This window comes from Nansenia antarctica, assembly GCF_963989245.1.
Source record: "Nansenia antarctica genome assembly, chromosome: 2".
NCBI classification, from domain to species: domain Eukaryota; kingdom Metazoa; phylum Chordata; class Actinopteri; order Argentiniformes; family Microstomatidae; genus Nansenia; species Nansenia antarctica.
The window spans coordinates 9,529,135-9,539,134 of NC_137675.1; the positions used below are offsets into that span (position 1 = coordinate 9,529,135).

At 50.5% G+C, this 10,000-nt stretch overlaps 1 protein-coding gene across 1 annotated transcript in view; it reads right to left on the bottom strand.

Annotated features, from left to right (window-relative positions):
* The window catches only part of LOC308149770 (partitioning defective 3 homolog), a gene marked incomplete at both ends in the record, with an annotated part of 204,272 nt that overhangs the window by 19,894 nt on the left and 174,378 nt on the right, over positions 1 to 10,000 (bottom strand).

Consider the following 10,000-nt stretch of genomic DNA (forward strand, 5'->3'; position numbering starts at 1 on the left):
TACTATAGACAAATCGACTTGTTGTAAGTCACACTGGATGGAAGCGTTTAGCTAAATGTCCGAAATGGAAATGTGAAAAGTGGCAGGGGTGTGTGTGGAGTGTGGGACAGGGACAGGGGTGTGTGTGGAGTGTGTAACAGGGACAGGAGTGTGTGTGGAGTGTGTAACAGGGACAGGGGTGTGTGTGGAGTGTGTAACAGGGACAGGGGTGTGTGTGGAGTGTGTAACAGGGACAGGGGTGTGTGTGGAGTGTGTAACAGGGACAGGGGTGTGTGTGGAGTGTGGAGCAGGGACAGGGGTGTGTGTGGAGTGTGGAGCGCGGGCAGTGACTGATAAAGGCCTGATTGGAAGGGCTGCTGATAACTGCAGCAGGATGGTGGGGGGGAGAAGGGGGGGGGGGGGTCGAATCGGAGCCCTCTCATTTCTCAGGGTGGCATCATCTGTGTGTGTGTATGTGTGTGTGTGTGTGTGTGTGTGTGTGTGTGTGTGTGTGTGTGCGGCTTTCCCTCTCTCTGTCAGAAGATGGGGAGGTGAATGGTGTGTGTGTGTGTGTATATATGCGTGTGTGTGTGTGTGTGCGCGTGTGGATGTGTATATGTGTGCGCATGTGTGCATGCTGCTTTCTCTCGGTCTCTGTCAGAAGATGGAGGGGCGAAGCGCGCGTGTGTGTGTGTGTGTGTGTGTGTGTGTGTGTGTGTGTGAGCAGCTCCCTCTCTCAGTGTCAGTAGATAGGGGGAGGTGATGGATGACTCTCTGAAGGTAATAGTTCCTATTTCAGGGCTGGAGTCAGAGGAAACCCAGCCTGCTTCTGATAAATCATCATCTAATCACATTAGAGAGCGTTCTCATCACCAGGAGAGAGGAGAGCTTCCTGGTTGGAGCTCTGAGGTGGAGATGAGGAGAGGAAACCAGAGGGTTCTTTGTTCTCCAGCTGCCTGCGGACATTTCCAGGAGGGTTGAAGCCGTTGGTGATGTATGATTACTATGGTAATGGCATATCCTCTATGCACGCGCACGCACGCACACACACACACACACACACACTCATACTGTGAGATGAACACACACAGACACACACACACTGACACACAGACACACAGACACACACACACACCTTTTAGATATCTTAAATGCATTAAACATCAATACAGACAGGAACAAAAACTAAGTCTGCCTTCAATCTGCCTCCTGTTGGCTCCCAGTGTTGATCAGAAACACACACACACCCTGCTGAGACTTTGAACACATGGACCTGACTGTAGACTCTCCAGTTACTGTGTGTGTGTGTGTGTGTGTGTGTGTGTGTGTGTGTGTGTGCGCGTGCGTGCGTGTATGTATGTATGACTGTGTGTGTGAGTGTGCGTGTGTGTATGTATGAGTCTGTGTGTATGTATGAGTGTGTGTGTGTGTGTGTGTGTGTGTGTGTGTGTGTATGAGTGTGTGTATGTATGAGTGTGTATGTATGAGTGTGTGTGTGTGTATGAGTGTGTGTGTGAGTGTGTGTATGTATGAGTGTGTGTGTATGTGTGTATGTATGAGTGTGTGTGTGTGTGTGTGTGTGTGTGTGTGTATGTATGAGTGTGTGTGTGTGTGTGTATTTATGAGTGTGTGTGTGTGTGTGTGTGAGTGTGTGTATGTATGAGTGTGTGTGTATGGGTGTGTGTGAATGTGTGTGTGAATGTGTGTGTGTATGTATGAGTGTGTGTGTGTATGTATGAGTGTGTCTGTGTGTGTGTGTGTGTGTGTGTGTGTGTGTGTATCACACAGAGCAGTCTCCTGTTTATGAGAGCACCGCACGGAACCCGTTCCCCCAAGAGACCGTCAAACCCGTTCCCCCGGCGACCAAATATAACAAAAACTAAAACAAGAAAGAAAGAGCAGATAATGAAATCAAAAGTCCAAACGAGCCCCAGACACCGAAATCAATGTGATATGTGTGAGAACAGAGGAGGTTTTATCGACATCCTGCTACGGGAACACAGAAGAGCCAAAAGGCGACGGGGGCTTTTCTCACAACACGGCATCTCGAAAACATATGTTGTAAAAAAGAAAAAAAATAACTCAATAACTCAACAACTTGATTCTATATTTCCCGTCGAAGACAATGGACAACAGCTGAAGGGGATCCGTTAAAACGTCGGAGCGCTCCGTTCCCAGAGAACGGGCCGGGGAGATGAAACACTGTGGAGACGTGATGGCGGAGCTGGTCTGGTTCTTCTATTCACCCAGGACTTCAAACAGACCTCAGGCTGAAGGACAGATGCTGCAGTTAAACCCTGGATCATCCATGAGATCTCTCTCTCTCACACTCACTGTAACCCCCCCCCCCCCCCCCGCACACCCACCCTTCCCCTCCCTCCTCCTCACCCACTTCCCCTCCAACACCTTCACCCTCACCCACTCCCTCACCCTTCCTCACCCACCCATCCCTCCCTCCTTCCCTCCTACCCTCTGCCTCCCCACCCCTCCCCCATCACCCCCCCCCCCCCAGGGAGGAAGCCCCAGCTCCCAGAGAGCAGAGGCCAGGTGTTGGGGAGAGCAGCCCTGCCTTCCTACATCTGTCTTCCCCGGGCACACAAAGACTTCTTCCTGCCTTTCTCAAGACAAACATTTCAAAAGGAGGCCAGGGCCCATCAAAATACCCACCACATCAGAGAGGGCATGGCGGGTTTCCTCTACTCGCTCCCCCCCTCCCTCCCTCTCTCCTCCCCTAGCTCCCTCTCTACCGCCCCTGTCTCCTTCCTGTCTTTAAACTCAATGCAGCCATTCTCCCATTGTGCTGACCCAGGGACTGCCCTCTGATGGAATGCTGTCTTTGTAGAGTAGCGTGTGTGTGTGTGTAGTATAGTATATGTGTAGTGCGTGTGTGTGTGTAGTGCATGTGTGTGTGTGTAGTGCGTGTGTGTAGTATGTGTGTGTGTGTGTAGTGCGTGTGTTTGTAGTGCGTGTGTGTGTAGTAGTATGTGTGTGTGTGTGTGTGTGTGTAGTGCGTGTGTAGTAGTATGTGTGTGAGAGTGAGTGTGTACGTGCGAGTGTGTGTGTGTGTGGAGAGAGAGATGGAGCCCTGTTTTCTCAGACCTAACACCGTTCTATAACTCCTATATTGACAGACTGTACATGTGTGTTTGAACTTGCCTCAAAGTGTTAGCCTTCTAATTCTGACCAGGGAGCCCCTTGCCTGACAGACAGCAGACTACACACACACACACACACACACACACACACACACACACACACACACACAGACTGTGTGTGTGATAAAATTCAGACTCACCCCTCTCATAAAAAATGACCCAAACTAGGCCTGAACACAGCTGTCCTGTCTGAGACTTCAATGGCTGGCGGTGTGTGTGTGTGTCAGAAACCCAGACAGACAGACAGACAGACAGACAGACAGACATGTGACACTCAAGCGCAGCGCTTAAAGGTAGAAGATGGAGAAATGAAGGAGGAGAGGGGAGGGGTATAATGAAGAGATGGAGGGCTGAGAGAAAGAGAGAGGGGGTCAGTAAAGGGAGGAGGGAGATGGAGGGGTGGAGGAGGAGAGGGGAGGGGGTAGAGAGAGAGAGAGAGAGAAGGGGGGGGTCAGTAAAGGGAGGAGGGAGATGGAGGGGTGGAGGAGGAGAGGGGAGGGGGTAGAGAGAGAGAGAGAGAGAGGGGGGGGGTGTCAGTAAAGGGAGGAGGGAGATGGAGGGGTGAAAGAGGAGAGGGGAGGGGGTAGAGAGAGAGAGAGGGGGTCAGTAAAGGGAGGAGGGAGATGGAGGGGTGAAAGAGGAGAGGGGAGGGGGTAGAGAGAGAGAGAGGGGGTCAGTAAAGGGAGGAGGGAGATGGAGGGGTGAAAGAGGAGAGGGGAGGGGGTAGAGAGAGAGAGAGGGGGTCAGTAAAGGGAGGAGGGAGATGGAGGGGTGAAAGAGGAGAGGGGAGGGGGTAGAGAGAGAGAGAGGGGGTCAGTAAAGGGAGGAGGGAGATGAGGGGTGGAGGAGGAGGGGAGGGGTAGGAGATGGAGGGGGTAAAGAGAGAGGGGATATCGGGGTGGACTAATCCCTGCAGGCAGCTCACCCAGCTGTTGACACAGTGGCCGTTTCATAGCGAGCAGGGTGCCATAAATAACCTGCTAGGAGGGGCCGCACTGCCCTCTTAAGTGTGCCACTTGAAAGTTCTGTACTGTGTGTGTGTGTGTGTGTGTGTGTGTGTGTGTGTGTGTGATATTAAAAGGCTGTATTGTCATTACCGCTGTGTCCCAGGCGTTTGAAGTGACAGACTGTGCGTGTGTGTGTGTGTGTGTGACCTCACTATGGCAGGCTTGCACTCAGCAAGAGTCATAATCCCTCAGGGGCCCACCCTGCCACCGGACCACCACCCCCAAATCCCCCCATCCCCCCATCCCCTACCTCCACCCCCTGACCCCTGCAGCCCCGACTGATCCCTTTAGACCCCCCCTCCCTCCCTCCCTCCCTCCCTTCCGTGACCCCCGGTCCCTCTCTCCTGATCACCCCCATTACTCCTCCTTATGGAGCTGTCAGCGCCCCAACACCTCAGGGACCCCCCCCACTGCCCCCACCCCACCAACCCCCACCGCCGGACATGAGCACCACTAGCCAGGACAACAAGCTAGCTAGCGCTAGTAAGCTAGCAGCAGCAGCCCAGCCCATGATTCACTTACTAAGACAAATGTACTTTGTTGTAAGTCTCTTTGGATGAAGACCTGCTAAGTGTCTTAAATGGTCAATGCAAAAAGCCCAGAGTCTAGGCTGGACTGACGGGTTAACATAACATGGGTTGGGCTGGGCTGCTACCGCTCGCTAGCTGGCTGAAGTTAATATAATAGGGGCTGGCCTGCTACAACTCAGGGTCTAGGACTAGGCAGGGCTAGGAGGAGGAGTGCTGCTGGGATCAGGCTGTTTCTGTCTATAGGGAATGGCTGTTATTATATGATAGATTTGGATGGACTGCATTCCATTATGTTATTATTGCATACACACATGTGGTCTTCTCTCCTTCACCGTTCACTCTCTTCCAGGTAGGAAAGGAGAGGGGAAACATAATCTAATACTGGCTGAGAGGTATTGGTACCTCCACTAAGTGTTGTCGTACCGTCCACTGGACTCTAAAGACTACAAGCCCGCTACAGCTAAAAACTACAATACCCACAAGACAGTACTGTACCTTCTGCAGCGAGCGTGGCGTCACTGAGTCAAGTCCGTTGGAAGCGAGCAAAGCCACACCAGGCGGGCGGGGGAGAAACCAATACAAGGGTTATTCATATAGACGGAAAGGGAGGCTGGGGGAGGTAGAAATCGGAGGACGGGCTGATTGTAAACGCGTGGAATAGAGTCAGACATGTTATACTGTAGTAGTTTGATACAGTTCCTGATTCCGTTCCATGTGTTACAATGAGCCTCCGATTTCTACCTCCACCAGCCTCCCCTGGATGTGGACATAATGCGTCATGGTAACATTGACACAGAATCCCACCCAATAACAAACACTAGGAGAGGAATGTGGATATTATAAAGGAATTAAGAATCACGCCTGCCTGATGGAATGTTCACACCCGGTAATCCACTCCTTTATGAAGGATTAGACGTAAAATAAGTCATCTAATACATATGGTATTAAAATACAGTAACACTTTCTGAAAAAAAAACGCTTAAGCCTGTCTTTTAGAAAGGATTAATGGCGGCAGATATACACAATGAACACTGTTCATTACCTTCTGTCCAATAATTAAACATTAAACGTTAAAAATAACTCAAAAAGGTCAAAATACTGTAACTTGAGATGCGCAATATGGAAAATACAAAACGGACTCGAGCAGTCAAGCCCTTGCGGGGGTATTCGTTGACTGAGACTCCAACCTAACACTACTGTTTATAGCTTCAGTTATTTCCACTGGTAGGAAAAGTGCCAATTCAAACTCATAAAGGCCATTTCAGACTGGAGCTGTCATCAGGGCTTCCTGAATGAGCCTATGGAAGCAGCCCCTGAGGGAAAGGCCTGGGAAAGACACACACACACACACACACACACACACACACACACACAAACGCGCACCCACCCACACAGACAGAACAGACACACACAAGCATGCGCACACACGCACACACACACACACGCACACACACACGCACCTCTGCAGCCCTGCTTGACCTCGCTCCAGAGAGCAGGGTAATACTGCCACTGGGTCTCCCCCACGGGACGGATCAAATACCCCCGGCTGCTGCCACTCACCCCCCCCCCCCCCCCCCCCCCCACGCCCCCCCCCCCCCCCCCCCCCACACACACACACACACACACACACACACACACACACACATCCCTCCCCATCCATGATGACAGAGGGGGAATTCACAGATAGTAGGCCTTATAGTCCTGTGTCACAAACAGACAGACAGACAGACAGACACACACACACACACACACACACACACACACACACACACACACACACACACACACACACACACACAATGAGTGATGAGCAACGGAGAGAAAGCCCACATCCATGTCTTCACTCTCTCAGTGTCCTTACATCACTAACCCAGCAATACACACACATCAATAAGCACACCTAGCAACACACATGCAGACAGGCGAATGACACGCTCCAATCAGCATCAGTCACCAGGTCACATTACCACGGCAACGAGTCCTCATCGCCCCCCCCCCCCCCCCCCTTCCGAACGGACCAATAAAAAGACACGCAAGCGCCTTCAATAATTGGCCGTGATGGAGAGAGGGGGCCCTTAGCTGATTGGCTAAATTGATTGGCTGGTTGCTGAGTGACTAACGGCGCGGGGCGCTACCGTGGCGACGGTGGCGTGGCATAAATCATGTGTTAAGAGGACGTTAGAGGGACTCCGGTGGCTATTGATTACACATTATTTGTGCTAACAGAGCAGACACACACATACGTACACACGCACACACACACGTGCACACACATAAACACACACACGCCCACACGTCACACTGTGAATAAAAAGCAAGGATCGATAGGTCTGGTATAGGTCTGGACATTCCTCTCCCTCCCTCCCCCCTCCCCCCCCTCCCTCCCTCCCTCCCTCCCTCCTTCTCTCTCAGGGGTGTACTGTAGATCATTAAAGGACAAGTGAGGTGACAAGTGAGGAGGAGGAGGCCACAGAATAAACATGGATTCTGTTGTGTTTTTCCTCTGGGCCGGTCAGCTCTCTCACACTCACACTCTCTCACACACACTCTCACACACACACACACACACTCTCACACACTCACACACACACACACACACACACACACACACACACACACACACACACACACACACACACACATCTCTACCCTACTGTACTGTACTGTACTGTACTGGACATGGTTATAGATGGGTCAAAGAGCTGGACTGGTTGGAGGTAGGTGTGTGTGTGTGTGTGTGTGTATGTAACATTGCATTTACACCGAGACAGGAAAACACCCTGTGTGTGTGTGTGTGTGTGTGTGTGTGTGTGTGTGTGTGTGTGTGTGTGTGTGTGTAACCGCACACTGCATATCTACACCACGGAGACAGGAAAACACCTCGGAACCCCCGGACGATAGATCTGTCATCACCAGGCCTCATGTAGAGAGTTCTGTCCACCTCAGAGCCTCACAACGCTGTTGTGAATGGGACCAGGGGCCCCTGTCCTGCCTCTGCCTCCCTCCCTCACCCCCACATTCCTCCTCCTTCACTCGGGGGAGACCGCCGCGGACCGACGGCCGCCGTGGAAACCGACCTATTCTGGAACTCCTCGCCTGTCAAGACGTGAAATGGATACTCATTGTAACACACACACACACACACACACACACACGCACACGGGGGCGCGCACACACACACACACACACACACACACACACACACACACACACACACATATATACACACACAGACACACACAGACACACACACACACACACACACACACACACACATGCATTCTGTTGCCTTGAGAATGTCACAAACGAAGACTAATTGTGATGCCTGTAATCTCTGGTTTCCTCTGAGCTGAAAGTGACTGGTGAGTTAAGGCTTAATTAGCCCGTCAGTGTGGCAGAGTGCTGACTGGGCCAGAACAGAAGAGCTTCAAACTAACACACTTCAAAGTTTGAGGCTAAAAACAGAAGACAAAGCAGGTTTTAATTTAAAAGCAAATTCAATTGGGCAGATTAGCGTTAAACAAATAAACAACACTCCCACGTGAAGCGGACCTCGACTAGTTATCTGACTCGGTGCAGATGGTGATGTCATCTTCTTATTGTTTTACTCCTACCTGCTCCTCCAACAACAACAACAACAACAACAACAGCACCACCACCACCACTTTCCAAAGCAAAGTTCTGCCAGTCACGTCCCTGTATTGAACTGTTGGTGGGTACTTAAAACAGGAGCAGCTTAGCCTAGCAGAGGAGGCTAACGGAGGGCTGTGTGTGTGTGTGTGTGTGTGTGTGTGTGTGTGTGTGTGTGCTGAGACAGTTGTCACCCCGGCTATCTCCACACCACACATCCTCCGTTCCCTCCATCCTCCTGATCCTCTACATCCCTCACAACAATAATCACATTTCTATTCCCGCTATGAATTTTATTTGAAATTCACATAATTGAAGTTACAAGCCACACAACAATTACACGTTTACACAACGTTCCATCTTCTGAATTAAACCCACTGGATTTTTCAATTTTCTCTCTCTCTTTGTGTCTTGTGTCCTAATTAGTTAAATTGCTTTTTTCCAGTCAAATCATCTCATTTAAATAAATAAATAAAAAATAATACACTTTTATTCGCAATAAACTTTTTTGTGCGCGGGAGGGAACGAAGAAGTAATTACTTTGAAGTCAGTGGAACTGAAACGGCAGTCCCTTAATCCCACGCTAGTTATTTTCATTAGAGGAAGGCGTCTAAACGCAAACAACATGTGTGTGTGTGTGTGTGTGTGTGTGTGTGTGTGTGTGAATGCGTGCGGACATTTTCAATTCGGGTTTTTGGGGGAAAACGTTCAACGATTTATCTCGACACAAACCTGTCAACTCATTTCACCAGTTCTGACAAATTAAAGCGGGAGCTGATGGGTTGGCCTGGTCGACCGCTGCAGCCTGCCGCTCCTGTTCTCATTAAGGCCACGGAGAAATAGGAGGAAATAATCAGTCGCTCCGCGAATTATAATAAGAACGATGTTATCTACAATGCCAATATTTTCTCAATTATGAATATTCAAATGAGCGTCTTTTGTGAGTCAAATGGCAGGATTTTACGCTTCTTTTCAAATCTAAACTCCTGGAATAAGCAGGTAGAGAGAAGAAAAGGAGCAATTTCTTTTTTTAAATTGAGTACTTCATAATGTCATATTTGATTAGGAAGACACCTTTTCATCACTGTATAATATTCATAGACAGTCATATTCATTCTTTTCAAAGGATGGGCCCATTAACTGTCTTCCCTCTCTCCCTTCCTCCATCTCTCCCTTCCTCCTTCCCTCTATCTCTTCCTCCCTCTTTCCCTCCATCCATCTCTCTCTGCCTCCATCTCTACCTCTCTCTCTCCCTCCATCTCTCTCTCCCTCCATCCCTCCCTCCCTCCCTCTCCCCCCCCCCCCCCCCTCCCTCCCTAGCTGGTGATGACAGCTTTAATGTTGGCCCTCCTGCTGGGTGAAACCTGAGGCTAGGGCAGGACTGCTACCCACGTCCTGTCACGAGACACCACACACACACACACACACACACGCACAGACACGCACACGCAGAGACGCAGACAGACAGACATGCATACAGATAGACAGCTCCGCTCTGATCACCACTTGGACCCGAGGCAGAGACACACACACACACACACACACACAGCTGCAGAGCTTTTAGGATGCCACTCAACCACCTGAGACCATTGAATGAGAGAGTGTGTGTGTGTGTGTAAACAGACCAGACCCAGACTGAGACCAGACCAGACCCAGACCCAGACCCCAGACCAGACCCAGACCAGACACCTCCATCACT